Source organism: Micromesistius poutassou (genome assembly GCF_964030765.1).
Source record: "Micromesistius poutassou genome assembly, contig: SCAFFOLD_2563, whole genome shotgun sequence".
Taxonomy (NCBI): Eukaryota; Metazoa; Chordata; class Actinopteri; order Gadiformes; family Gadidae; genus Micromesistius; species Micromesistius poutassou.
Window position 1 is genome coordinate 4680 of NW_028177522.1, and position 15258 is coordinate 19937.

The following is a 15258-nucleotide window of genomic DNA, read 5'->3' on the forward strand; positions in this document are numbered from 1 at the left end:
CTCTCTCTCCATCGTCCCCTCTTTCTCCCACTCTCTCATCTCACTCTCTCCATCGTCCCCTCTTTCTCCCACTCTCTCATCTCACTCTCTCTCCATCGTCCCCTCTTTCTCTCACTCTCTCATCTCACTCTCTCTCCAACATCCCCTCTTTCTCTCACTCTCATCTCACTCTCTCTCCATCATCCCCTATTTCTCTCACTCTCTCTCCAACATCCCCTCTTTCTCTCACTCTCATCTCACTCTCTCTCCATCGTCCCCTCTTTTTCTCACTCTCTCCCCGCCTCACTCTCTACATCTCTCCTTTTTCTCTCACTCTCTCCCCATTTCACTCTCTCTCCATCATCCTCTCTTTCTCTCACTCTCTCTCCAATTCTCCACCTCTCTCCCTCTCACCCCCCCCCTCCCCCCTCCCCCCTTCCCTCCCTCCTCTCTCCCCCAGAACGCCGACAAGCTCTACCGGGGCCAGCTCTCGGAGTTCTCCCCCCTGGCCTCCCTCCGCGGCGGGCAGCAGGACCCCAGCCCGCCGGCGGCGGCGGCCGCCCACCCCCGCAGGTCTGGCCTCGACTCTCCGTTCACCTCAGAGAAGAAGCTCATGTTCACGCGCTGGCGCCCCCGGCCCGACTACCCCTCCTTCCCCCCGCTGCTGCGATTCGCCGGCCTCTCCCGGGGAGGGGGCGGGGCTAAGGGCCGAGGAGGCGGGGCCTATGGCAGCACAGGGCCCGAGACGACAGTCTAGTTTTTTTTTTTTGTTATTATTGTTTGCATTGCCCTTGGGACCTTAATTTATTTTTTTTATAGTATATAAAGAAAATGTTTATACGCAGCCGTCGTAAAAAAGAGGGGTTCCGGGTGTGGGGGGGTGAGGTACATGATCTACGTGATTGTCGCCGCTTTCCCTGGTGCAGAAATCTCAGGGTGCACACGCACACACGCGCACACACACACACACACACACACACACACACACACACACACCCCTTCCTCAAATCAAAAGGCAAAGCGTTCCCTATTTCAGACGGCTCGTTCCAAGGCCGTTTGGCGATGTCACGGCGAACAAAACGCTAAAAACCAAAACCAAAACCCACCGAGGAACCGCGTGTCCACCCACGGTCTCCACCCTCCGATCAGACACACTTCCCTCCACCCTGAACTGTTCATGACGATGCCGATTGCGCTCGGGTTAAAGCCCGCCGTGCAGTAGGTCACAGCAAAGACGATGATGCGATGACATAACATGCCGTGTGATGACACGCAGCGGGGATGAGAAATGTGTTGGGGTTAGGCTCAAGGTCCACGCCTGCATGTGTTCAATGGTTTTCTGACCTTGACCTTTTTTTATGTTCCTCTTTTCTTATTCCTAACACTCAACCTACACCCCTCTCTCTCTCTCTCTCTCTCTCTCTCCCTTCCTTCCTTCCCTCTTCTCTCTCTCTCTCTGTTTCCATGTCTCTCTCTCTGTGTAGGACTAACTGGTGTTGCCTGTGCGCAAACCTTCTGTCCAGAAATACTCCGTAGGGAAAGTGGGAACCGGGCGAGAGACACCGTGACTGTAAGGAGAGAGCGGTAGAGTAGTGTCTGGTCTGGAGTCTGAGTGGGAAGAGACGTCTGTTTTTGTTTTTTTTACACTTTAAGTTAAGGTCATAGGCGCCAAGTGGTCTTCGGGAAGCTCTGAGCTTCCGACTGAATTTTCCGATAAACCCTTGCGGTGACCTGCAGTAACTTCAAAAGATGGGGTTTGATGGTTGACGCGTATCACAGCCACTTCAGCCTACATGTTATTATTAACCATGCATCATTGAATGTGCATTACACGCGCATATTTGCCGGCGTTGCCGCTGTAAGATAGCACACCGAGGAGCGCATACGTAACCTGAACATATTGCTACAAGATTTATCGTAAAGTGTAATATCATAATATTGTATTATAACTAGCAATAAGCCATATTACATTTTTTTTTTACTTAATATCTTCAGGAATACCCCTTTGATGTAATCACATGCAGTGTCATTTGGACACACGGGCATATATATATATATATATATATATATATATATATATATATGTATAGTAAATACATAGAGTATATTATGATATTATCACTGTCATTAGTGAGTCCTTCATTCTCTATCCTCGGAATGTAAAACAAAAGTTCTCCCAACACTCAGACTGCACCCTGTACCCTGTGGTTGTTTCTGTACATAGTTTGGAGTCTGGTAGGATAGAGTGGCCATGTACTACTAGATTGAGATGTGTATTTGTGTAGTGCGTGTTTGTTTGTGTCGGTTGTGTGACATTTCGGCGGCGCGACGTGTGTGTCCGTGTGGAAATCGCTTGATGTCTTTATGAACTTTTTGCACTTTACAAAACACTCAATACGTTTGTTTTCGGACGACTTTGCTTTTCAGCGTACATGTCGAAGCTTCCGAAATGTTCAAACCCGCTACCGAGTTGTTTGTGATGACAAACAAACGACGAGAATGCACAAAACACAAACGGTGCAGCCACAAACAGACTCCCTTTGCCTTTCCCTTTGCCTTAACACCAGCTAGCAAGCGCAGCCCTGTACGTCACAACAACACCTGGCGCACAACAGGTGGTCCCGCGAGCTTAACGGAGATTTGAGAACAGCATTATCACCGTTAAGGGATGAATGCTCTTTTTTTCCGATCAGGGATATGTTTGACTTTGTTCAACAAACAGCTGAAGTTTTAGCTTTTGCTTTAGCAGCATTTTGTAAACATTATCCTAGTACCATCATCGAAACCCCCCCCCCACACACACACACACGTCCATCCATTCGCTTTCAATGCCGGACCTTGCTAACGTTCGGTCCATTTGTGATGTCACAAATTGTCCCATTAGTGAAAATGTGCTTTTGTTCTTTAGCTGGGGCTGTGAGTCTGAATCACAGGGTCAACCTCAACAGTGACCCAACACGCTCTACACACAGAAACCGCCGGTGTCCACGTTGTGACTCTGGCGTGAGGAGGCGTTGACACAACACCACGAGAGGAACACTATTGCTTTGGGAGTGGGTGGTTCGGCAGCGGGAGCACAAAAAAGGCTTAGCGGCACAACGCACAATGTTTTTTAGGAGGCCTTTGTTTTTTTTGACACAAGCTCTTGCGTTGAGTGCAGTAGTTAGCGGTACCCTGTAGTGTGACGTCATACAAACAAACAAACAAACAAACACACATTGAGTGACTGTCCGATATAGCGGCCTTAAAGGTGTAGTTTACCCCGTTTATCAAAATGGCTGTGCATGTTTTGGTCCTTTCGCTATCGCCTGTTGCTTTGTTCTTCCTAACACTTCTGCCTCTTCCTTCATCGCTCCTCCTCCTCTGTGAGAGCCCTTTCTTTTGGTTTCTCTCTTACTTCCTACTTACTTTCCCCCCCCCCCTCCCTTTCTTTCTTTTGTTTTGGGAAGAGAGATCCGAGGACAGAAACCCTTCGCATTGCTCCACATTTGCTACCTCACCACCCTGTTCTATGGCACAGCCTGCATCTCCACCTGACCTGATCATGTCTTCGGCCATGCCCTCCTCTCCTCAGCCCATCCATCCATCCATCCACCCACCCGCCCAACTCACAACCGGTGGTGCGCTCTGTTTAACGGGAGAGCAGCTGAGATCCAGAGAGCAGACTGCCCGGTCATCGTAGATAGATTGCAGATGTAAGAGGAAAAACGTTTTTTTTTTTTTTTTTGTATTAGTATTACAACGTCCTAGAATTGTTCTCCCCCCACCCCCCCCTGAAGCCTTGTTGCCGTAGCGATTCTCTCAGGTTGCTCATCGGAACGTGAGGTGCCTTGTGGGGTCTGGTCTGGACTGAAGCGTTACAAACCTTACTAAAAAGAGGTCACTTTTTTTTTAACCGTTAGCAATCACGAAATGTCACTAAATGTTCCGCAATTTGTTTCTTAGGCAGTTCCCACATGATATACACCGTGATGGAGTGAGCGATGGAGCAAGAGTGACTCCTGTGTACCTAGCATGACTCCTATAGACAAACCGATGACACACCCAGTAATAATAATCCACCAGGGATATTTTCTCTATAAATCATTTTATAATGCCCCCCCCCCCCTCCCCACCCCACTTAACTAACTGATCATTTTAGACGACGACAACGTCTGAACAAAATTATGTAGCTACTAATTGTAGCTACAACTCAAGTGGCTTGCAACTCAAGCCACTGGAGGTGACTAATGAGTTAACGGAACAAAGTGCAGGTTCAACAAAAAGCCTCAAGTCGGACCACACTGGACAGATATCCCTCGGGGGGGTTCTGTGTGCGTGTTGCATTGGTCACAAATGGATATTTGAACGACACGTCATACACATCAACATCTTTTTCTCTGTTTTTGCTGTTGAGATGTATGGACGTTATGGTCGTTCCGTGTGACAAATGAGCACACATGTGCGTGTGTGCAGTCCAGCGGTCCTGCTCGTAGCCATAGGTTGAAGCTGAAATAATTGATGTATAATACATTCAATACATATATTGTTATATAAGAGGTGGTAACCAGATAATGTTGGGTTTTCTTTTTAGAACCAAAGAATTGTATATTCACTGTAGAACCCAGAGGTCAATTGTGAAGTATGAATGCATTTCTGAAGCTATAAGCAACAAAATGTGTTTTCACTTGATGAAACGGCTAATTGATCAATCAATTAACCGTATTAGACTTTGATTGCTTCGATCGTTGTTCGTTCAATCAATTATTTTCACCACTAGATGTCAGGTTGTCGCTATTTGCACTTCAAACAAACGCGCGTGGTCTTCGGATACAAGCGACTGATTTTAGTGAGCAGGCGCAGAATGTAGTATTAATGTCACCTCTTCACGAAAGTGACAAATACGTCAAAATAATATGTTTTTATACTAGCCCAACACATGCTTAAGAATGCTGCAAATGTGACGTTTAATGTTTATTGTCCCTTCAGGTTTAACCAAAGCCTTTCAGTATTTCTTTATCCACCCTAATTGGCTTTGAGGTTTTTTTTGTTTCTATTTGACCTTTTTTTTATATTAGGTGAGGTGAGAGGTTGTCTCGACTCTGACTCATTCTGTTTTATGCAAATGACAGCCTTTCCTTCAGTCAACTCATCTGGGACAGAAGTATTGACAACGGAAACTTCTCATTGGATCAGTAAATAAGACTAAGGAGGTTTTAGAACATGGTGGGGTCCATATCAGAACATAATGCTTTTTTTTTTGGTTTCTCTTCAAAAGACAGTAGTCTTGTGTTGTGTTTCAACGTCATATTCCTAGTTTTAGCTTGTTTCTTTTTCCAAGAAACCACACACTGGATCATGTAATCCCAGCATGGGAGGAAAATCAGCCCATGAGAGACGACCGGATCATTAGCATCAAAGAAGAGGAGAACTTTAAAGCCATGGAAACACAACGTCACAGACTGTGGACTATCTGGACGACGACCTGTAAGCAACAGCCTTCGGAAAGAATGTTTCCTTCTTTTTTTTTTAATCACCTGCATTTATGTCGTCGTAAAGTTACAATACTATAATAACCCAAAGCGCATATATACATGTAAAATCACCCGTACCTGATGCATACACACACACACACACACGTGTAGGTATGTTAATGGATGTACAGTTTTGCGAGGTCTTTTGTATACAGTTTATTACAGTCACACATATATATATATATAAATATATATAGATACACTGGCGGTTATTTGTGAACCTCTGTTGCTATCGATGGAAAACGACTGTATATTTGCTTATAATAAAAATGAAAATATGAATTGTCTTATTTATTTTTGCTTTCTATTCGTTTTATTCTAGAAATAAATATATAAGTAGGGCCCTAGGTAGGCCCTAGTGCGTATAAAAGGCACATTATTTGGTGAGGAAAAAAACATGCCTCTTTCAGCCACTAGATGGCGCCACATTATATTGTATTAAACAGTCGTCATTAGTGGGGGCCGATGCCGTTCGTTCAGTTGAAACGTTCAATCGAACGTGTGAAAATATTAATTTACCTATCAGAGAGCCTTATATCACATCAGCAGTTCATTTTGTTGCATTTGACCAACTAAATCCACAACAAAGCAACAAATTAAGACGTGATGTGATAGAAGCGGTCGCCATGTTAGTGGAAGTCAATTCAACCATGAAGTCAATTCAAGTCAATTGTATTTGTGTAGCCCCCACATTTGAAGTCTCAAAGGGCTACATAGGCAACACATTCATGACATCCCCTAACCCTAGTGCCCCCAAAGGGCAAGAAAGAGCTACATTAACTAACAACCAAGTTATCCATCTGGGCGGTCCAGGCTTCCGGTCACGATCATAGCGACACACTAAAACAGAGATAGCATTATGAGCTGGGCCAGGGTGGACAAGAACCATGGAGAGAACCTCTAAACCTAGTACCTATCAGCTCAGGCGCAGGCTAGTGCTAACAGGTAGATATATATATATATATCTGTATTCAGAGCTGAGGGACGATCCTCTGAGCCCAATGAGAGAGTAAAGAGGTAGGTTTTAACTTTGGACTAGAATCCTTCAGCAGTCAGCTCCCCATTATGGGTAGCAGACTATTCCACCGATAGCGAGCTGGATAGGAGGCTAGAGAACTCTGTTTCTTACTGATTTCTTTGTAACTTTTGGAATTGATATAAGACCAGCCCCTGAAGCTGTAGCTCCTTAAATCTGACGTGGAGCCGGGAGGGGGGAGCACAAGTAGAATAGAGAATAGGAGTAATGTGGTCTGATCTCCTGGTTCTAGTAAGACGTCTCGCAGCGGCATTCTGCACCAGCTGGAGGCTTCAGTAAACCAGAGAACTGTGTGTGTGTGTGTGTGTGTGTGTGTGTGTGTGTGTGTGTGTGTGTGTGTGTGTGTGTGTGTGTGGAAGTGTCACCCTGCAGTGGGCCCAACTCTCTATCAAACTAGGTTTAAGTCATTACACATAATCACACACACACACACACACACACACACACAGACACACACACACACGCTCCCTGTCAGCCTCTAATGTTAAAAGTGGGCTGCGTTCCATTCAGGGTGGTAAATGGAGGGAGGTGATGCAGGCACCCACACGTGAAATCCACAAATTAGGTGCAAGATTGCTGTAATTTACCGCTGATTGTTTATGATTCATTACACATTGTTTCTTCGCAACTTTTTTTTAAGGAGGGGAAAAAAGCTACAAAAAAATGCTCACATATGGTTAACTTTATATTGTTGTTGGTTATACATTTTCAGAAGTTTCTTTTATGGATGAGTTTCCCAGGATGGAGGTTTGAAAATGTATAGCGCACGCGCACACACACACTCACACACACACACACACACACACACACACACACACCACACACCCGCACACACACCCACACCCGCACACACTTGAATACCAGTGTATTCCTTTAGAATATTTCAAAGGTTATGTTTTTTTTTTTTCATTCTTGTTCTCCCTCCCAAGGTTATTTCAGATAATAAACACACAATACCATATCTTTACTCTCTCCCTCCCCCTCCACCGTCTCCCCGTCTCAGACGCACGCAAACACGCTCTCTCTTTCTCTCCCTTCGTCTCCGACTTGCAAACAGCGTGCGCGCGCCACCTTTGGCCCCAGCCTCGCTCTATACAGAGGGTAATTGGGCAGAAATTCTATTCCATCAGCGCGCGTCGTCCTTGTCACGTCCACGCTTTTCTTGTCAATGCGCTCCCGACATAAGCTACACAATAAGAGCGCGAGTCCCTTCGATCACTCGTAGGAGAAGGTGTGTGTGTGTGTGTGTGTGTGTGTGTGTGTGTGTGTGTGTGTGTGTGTGCGCACGCTTTTTGTGCGTGTGTGTGTGTGTGTGTGTGTGTGTGTGTGTGTGTGTGTGTGTGTGTGTGTGTGTGTGTGTGTGTGTGTGTGTGTGTGTGTGTGTGTGTGCGCGACAGACTGTAGCGCTTTGTGTCTTCTTCCCCGACCGTTGGTACTGAGGTGTCGCGTTAAGTTTGAACGTCGCACAGTGTGCCCTCACAGTGGCGGTGCTAACATTGGTCTTCATTTGTCATTTGGGAGACACTTTCCTCCCAATTGAAGATTCAGAGCATTAATTCACACTAGGTAGCACGTCGTGGCTATGGCGTCTGGCCCGTCGCCTATAGGCTGAGGAGATTGGGGTTCGAACCCAGAGCCTTTCGGCTAAGAGTAGCACATTAACCGATCGCGCTCGGGCCCCTGGGTGTAGCATTGCAAACCTGTCAACACAACCACCCGTGTGTTCTTTAAAAGCGTAAAACATCAACTCCCACTGCGATAGCACACCTCCAGGTACTAAAATTGTACATTGTCTAGTATGACCAGTGTGTGTGCGTGTGTGTGTATGCTCGCGCGCATGTGTGTGTGTCTTATTAGCTGGTGAGCCCCCAACCCCCCCATCTCCCCCCCTCGCCTGGTTCCGTTGCCACGGCTCCCGTCTTCCAGAACCTTCTTTCAGCGAGACCCTTGATTGGCACAGGTCTCCAGGTACTCACACACACCAAAGTGTGTGTGTGTGTGTGTGTGTGTGTGTGTGTGTGTGTGTGTGTGTGTGTGTGTGTGTGTGTGTGTGTGTGTGTGTGTGTGTGTGTGTGTGTGCGCGCACAGTCTATTGTTCACAGGCCCCCACCCAAGGGTCATATCATTACATAGATAATTAGGCCAGGTCAATGAGACAGAGGGGAGTGTGTGTGTGTGTGTGTGTGTGTGTGTGTGTGTGTGTGTGTGTGTGTGTGTGTGTGTGTGTGTGTGTGTGTGTGTGTGGCTGCTGCTGCATTGAGGCTGGTCTGTGGAGTGGAAAACAAAATGGAGATATCCTGCCGATCTATTCTGTCTCCGGTTGACTGGCTAGTTGACTGGTTGGTTGACTGGTTGACTGGCTGGTTGATTTGCTTATTGACTGGCTGTCACGCCTTATTATTTGGGCGCGTCATACATTGACTGAACACACGCTACGAAAACTAATTGATAGAGAAATAAAAACACTCGTTGCATCTGTCTACTATATTTTATCTATCACACTGTCTAGCTGTCTCTCCGAGTTATGAAACAAGTTCAGACTTGAAGTCCAACTTTTCCACAAAAATTTGTTTTCCACAACTTTTCCACAAGCCTCAGACACCGACATAACCTTGTGCTGTGTGTGTGTGTGCGCGAGCGTACGTGTTAGTGTGTCTATAGAACCTCATAGCCAAGGATCTCTAGCTCGTGGACAAAGGCAAGAATCCGGGTGGATGTTATTGAATGAACGCAAAAAAACAGATACTAATTGGAAGAAATAACATTTAATAAAAAGACGTGTTGCATCCATAAACCCATCTATTGCGGTGCTTGTCTATCTTTATGCAACAATTCCGACCATACCTGGGACTTTTAACTAAACATGTATGATGTATCCCTCTGCTGTGCAGGTGTTTCTAATAACTGTGAATTACACTTACGATTGTAGTCCGTGAACTCATCAGAATCACACCTACCCCCAAAATTCAGTAGCTTTCAATCGACTATTTCACTGGTTGCACAATAAATAAAAACCTACGGATAAATATACATGATACAGAGTAGCGGGCCTGTGGTAACGTGAAGACCTTCACAGAGTAGCAAGCCAGTGTGCAGGGAAATGTTTGAATGTGTGTTGCTTGGCAACAGCCCAGTCCCAGTCCAGTTGCGGAACTGTTTGTGATCGGTTCGGCCAAATAAATGATTAAATAAACAGACTAATCATGATGTAGCTTATCAAATTATAGGGCTTGCGGAACAGTAAAATACATATCTTCTCGTACATACGACCGCATCACAGCCGTGCTGATGTTCACTAGAACAGCACGACCTCTTAAATTGACCTGTCCATGCATCCCTGTTTATGTCTGTCTCACTTTCCGTGTCCCTTGTCTTTCCCCCTCTCCCCCTCTCCCCATCTTTGTCTGTCTGTCTGTCTGTCTGTCTGTCTCTCGTCTTTGTATCAAAATCACTAGGAGTTTGACAAACAACTTTTGGAAACATGGCAGAGTCGGACAACAGATGGATAGAGATGGACAGTCTGCTTAAACCAACCATCTTCCACACACACTCCAACAGTTTGCAAAATGGACATTCAATGCTAAGCCCCCTTAGCTCAACTTTTCAGTCTTTGATAATGTTTAACAGTTCGGTGTACTTAGTTGGATGGATTAATGCCAAGTCTGTGTCTAGCAATTAGTCGAGGAAAGTTCAGTTGAGTCTCAACTTGTGTTCAAAGCTGCTTTCGGTAAGATTCGAGAGTTGTAAAAAAGAGAACAGAATGAGCAAGATTTTGAAACTAAACTAACAATAATATTATGACAGGAACGATTCAGTTTATGGTCAAATCAGCGCAGATGCTAACCACACATACAAACACACCAGATGCACACACAAACGAAACGTGAACACACTGACACAGGTTTATCGCACCATCGCTTTCTTGTCACCTGATCTGCTTGAAGTCAAGGCTTCGGGTAGCATGCACGCACGCGCACACGCGCACGTACCTTGGCTTACCAGTAGCTCAGGATTGGCTTACAAATGATTGACAGCTCTTGGAACCGGTCTTAAAAAAAACTGAATTACCTTGACGTGTGTGCGTGTGTGTAAAAGGGGAGTGCTAAGGTGTGTGTGTGTGTGTGTGTGTGTGTGTGTGTGTGTGTGTGTGTGTGTGTGTGTAAAAGGGGAGTACTATCATGTGCATCGTGGGGGCGCGTGACAGCATGTGCATGTATGTGTGTCTGTGTGCGTGCAAGGACCAAATGTTACTATTTATTGAGCATGTGAAGTCCCATTCTATTTAGCAGAAAGGCTCGGTGCTTCAGTTTGACCACTGAAGCTGAATGGCAGAGCTGTGAACTCTGATGTTCTCAGCCAACGCACGCAAAGCACACAGCGTGGGTCTTTTGTTGGGATTCACGAGTTGCCGACAACAATGGGATAACATGAAAGGGTTTAGAGACATGAACTTTTCGTTTGTAGTCAAAATGTAACCCAAAATATTTATATTCACATTTACCATTGAAAACATGGCTTTTAAACATTATTATTTATTTTTATTTTATATTTATTATACAGGAAAGTATTAAAAGTAACAAAGTTACAATTTAAAACGGGCCTGACTCAGTAAAGAGCTGATTTCCAACCTTTCAACCTTTCATTTCAAATTCAGAAATTAATAAACTATTGTTGCGTTCAAGGTTCTCTGCTTTGAATGCTAACTTCTGGATTCTTTGTCATGGTGGAAACGTGATTGAGAGTTGGAGAAAGGAGTGAAGGAAAGTGCTTGATGGACTTATAGCGTAGTGTTATCCATACGATTATACGATTTGACATTTTACCTTCCGCCCTCGTTATTTACCTGGGCAGACTAACCCTAAAGTCTGTCACTACGTGTTGCGTTGAACTCGAAGTATGTTCCTAGACTTTCCCTGGGTGAGTGCAATCTTACCTATCTAGGGGGGTTAGGTGCAAAGTACTCACCCCAGTTCCACAGCCACCGTAGGCGAACATCTCTCTCCGTGACACGCCCCACCGGCACCTCGTCTCCAGGTGACCAGCCCGCACTTTTGAATCCCGCTGTTCAGTTTCCCTCTGTATTGACAACCAAAAATTGCCCAAAAAAATACAAAAGTTGCCTCATCTAAGTGTCTTGACAAAAAAACGTGTGTCCTTCAGGTGAGGTCCTATCACTTCGTGTCTCACCTGCAGACAGCCTTCCAGAGACTCTCCACTCAAGAGTCTCACTTCCTGAGACTCACCGGCCGCCACAGCTGTTGCTACTTACCACTTACCGCTAATGAGTGCCTCAATACCGCCCCCTCTGTGTGATGTCAGTACTGACCCTAACCATAAGCACTCTAAAGCTAACCCCATTCCTAATATCGTAACACAATTTCGTTTCTGAATATTCAATGCTTTCGAGATTTCAGAGAGGACATTCTTTCCTGCGAGAACGGTGCGACACAATAAATAACAGACCGGGTCAAGCCAAAAGCAAGGAAAAAGTTATTTCACTGTAGAGATCCTTTCCATCATGTGAGAATATAATCAGAGGGTGTCGGCGACAAAAAACAGCACTTTGAGAGGATGTCCAGTACTTGGGCGGGCGCTATGCCCCAAGGATAACATTGCAGCCCGTTTTTGCATATCTATTGTTTGTGTTCTCTGGCAATACTCAAAACCCCATCTTGGAAATCCTTGTCTGCAGTAGTCAACCAAAATGATGGGAAGTAAGGTTCCAGGTTGAAAAAAAACAACTTTAAAAACCCTTTAAAAGAAGCCGGAAAAATTAAATGATTGGTTGGACCGATCGGATGAAGCCATCGACATCGCAGGCATGTTCTGCATAGTTTTTGAAGAATTTATCCTTTTTATTGTAGATTAAGACAGGAAGGTATGGTCGAGAGAGCGGAAGACATGCAGCAATGCACCATGGGCAGGAATCGTACCTCTGTGCCGTAAGGACTGGTGCTCTACTCTTTTGACCTCTCCGTATTCCTTCAAATGTTACTCCTTTGTCTTCTTGAACAAGTCTCAACGGCGTCCAGGAGAAGAGGGTCACACGTTCTCACTCGTGCCCCGACCTCCGTTTTCCTTGTTCTGTTTTTGCCCCCTTTTCTTTCCGTTGCTCTTAAGAACACCTGTTGCTTTCTCTCTGCTCTTCCTCTTCCTTGAGGCTCATCCATTTCTCCCTTTCGCTCCGCTTTGCTCTCTCGCTCACACCCCTTCAGTGCTGCTGCTCCATGGGGTGTCGTTGTCCATTTTGCCTCCAATCTCTCTCTCGTTATCCATTTTCCCGCTCTTTATTTCTCTCGGTTATTCCCTCTCTCTCTCTCTCCTTATTCTCTCTCTCTCTGGGGCACTTTGACGATCGTATGAAACGTAAAGCATAAGTCCAGTTTTCATTTTCTATTTCATTTTCTTAGAAAACCCCTGATAAATCGATCAAAATGTCTATCTCCATGACACTTAAGTTGTTATATAAAGAAATATATATACTTTATATACTTTTTTGATACATTTTTTGATCGATATCTTCATCCTTAAAACCAGGCAAAATGTTGTTTAAAACATTTAAAACAGGATAAAAACCAAGTCAGGGAAGGAGGTCGTCATCCTCTGGGATTTAATTCAGTCAGTCTTTCAACCACAGAGTTCAGAAGGTCTCTGGTGTGTCAGGCTGACATTAGTGTTAGGGAGTGTTGGGAGAGAAGCAGCTGCCTGCGTGAGTCGTGGACCTGCAGCGTCTACCACCGGTCAGTGTTAAACTCCCAGTGGAACACAAGTCTCTAGGGAAGGCATGGGGTGCTGCGGTCCTGGATACCCAGCCCGGCTCCGTTGATCAAGAATTCCTTTAGTAGCCAGAATGTACTTTTCTATTTAAAGACGCCGTGATTTAAACAGACCTTTTGTAAAAACGCTGGTAAACCCCACAGCTTTAAAAGACAACGATCCATATGAAACAAAGCAAAGTCTTGTCGTAACCCAGATGTTCATCTGAAGAGGCGATCGCCACTTGCCACCATACAACATTTTCTGGCCCTGAGAGATACTTCTGGATGTATTCTAGTCTAAAGGCTGCTACCCTGAGGTATCCAGTGTAGTTTATCCCAGAAGAAATAACATAATTTTCAGCAATTTGTGTCAGGCCAGCAGGTGGTTCTACACAGGCCACCTCACACTATAACACAGGGGCCACCAGGTTATTGATTATTAAAGCCCTGCCTCTAAATGGCATTTTTGGTAGGAGCAATTTCCACTTATTTAGTCTTCCTTCTACTTTCTCTTCCATGCCCTCCCAATTATATTTGACAGTTTCCTCTTCCCCAAGGTAGATTCTTAGATATGTCAAACCTTTTTTTACCTTTTATTCCGGTTGTGCATCTGAGCTTTGTATTGAATTTGGACCATACTATCCCTTTACCCTGTGCCAAGTAGGTCAGGTTTATTTTAGCTTTTAAGAACTTTAATGTGTTCTCACTTTCCGGTGGATTCTGTTAAAGGACATTTCCAGTATTTTGAACAGAGAGGCCCCTTTCTGGTCTGTCTAGAATGAAATAGAGTGGTTGACACCGAAATTTTGACTATTGGTCCTGTCTCGGGTATTTGGCTCATTTCGAATCGCAAATACAGTTTCTGTTGTGTTTTATTTGGCAAAAGAGAAAAAAAAACATTGTGGAAAAAGCGAAAGACACTTTGTGAAAGACAAGTGTGTCTTTCACCCACCTGGCAGTGCCCTACTGGCAGAAAAGGCCTGTGAGCCAAGTAGCCCTTTGTACGACTCCATACCCTTGACCCTTATATAGCCACTTCAAATCAGGAATGTGAAAATGATGAATGATCAGATAAGATGAAGTGGAAAATGAGACAAACTTTATGTCCATGCTCTCTTAAAGAAGTCGTTTTTTGCACTTCTGTTTTTCTTCTCATTCACTGATTCGCTGAAGCTGAACAGCCAATCAGTGATTTCTGTCACCGACGGCGTCAGTCCCCGATTAAACATGCTGAGTTTTAATCCACACTCAGAGAGAGAGAGAGAGAGAGAGAGAGAGAGAGAGAGAGAGAGAGAGAGAGAGAGAGAGAGAGAGAGAGAATGATAAGAGAGAGAGGGATAGAGAGAGAGAGAGAGAGAGAGAGAGAGAGAGAGAGAGAGAGAGAGAGAGAGAGAGAGAGAGAGAGAGAGAGAGAGAGAGCTCCGGAGGGGAAGTAAGTAGGAAGAGTGCAATCTTCTTGAAGGCGGGAAGCCCATTGTGCCGGTCCCCATGAGGGTCTGCAGCCCCTCGCCACTATCGGTCCCACTATGCACCAGGTGTGTGTGTGGGGGGGGGGGGGGGGAGAGAGAAGGGGTTGTTTCCGAAAACTGTCAGAATTGCAGTCAATGGCCACTTCTCTTACTCTTCCACTTTCTCTCACTCTCTCCCATTCTTTTGCATCTTTCTGTCTCTGTCTTCCACTCTCTCTCTCTCTCTCTCTCTCTCTCTCTCTCTCTCTGCATGTGGGTAAGCAAGTGTTTGGTGAGCAAACAAAAGCTGAGCGTGGTTTCTAACACTCCACTTTTCTGATGTAATCAACTTAGTTACTGATTGTTTTGAGACAACTGACTCCTAACTAAAAGGGTTATTTTGGCTGTGGACTAGACTATAGCCCAAAGACAAAATAAGTGATGGTGGCAGACCATTCCATAGATAGGGCGCTCGTTAGGCGAACCCTCTCTCTCCTGCTGATTTTTTTAAACCTTTGGTAGTG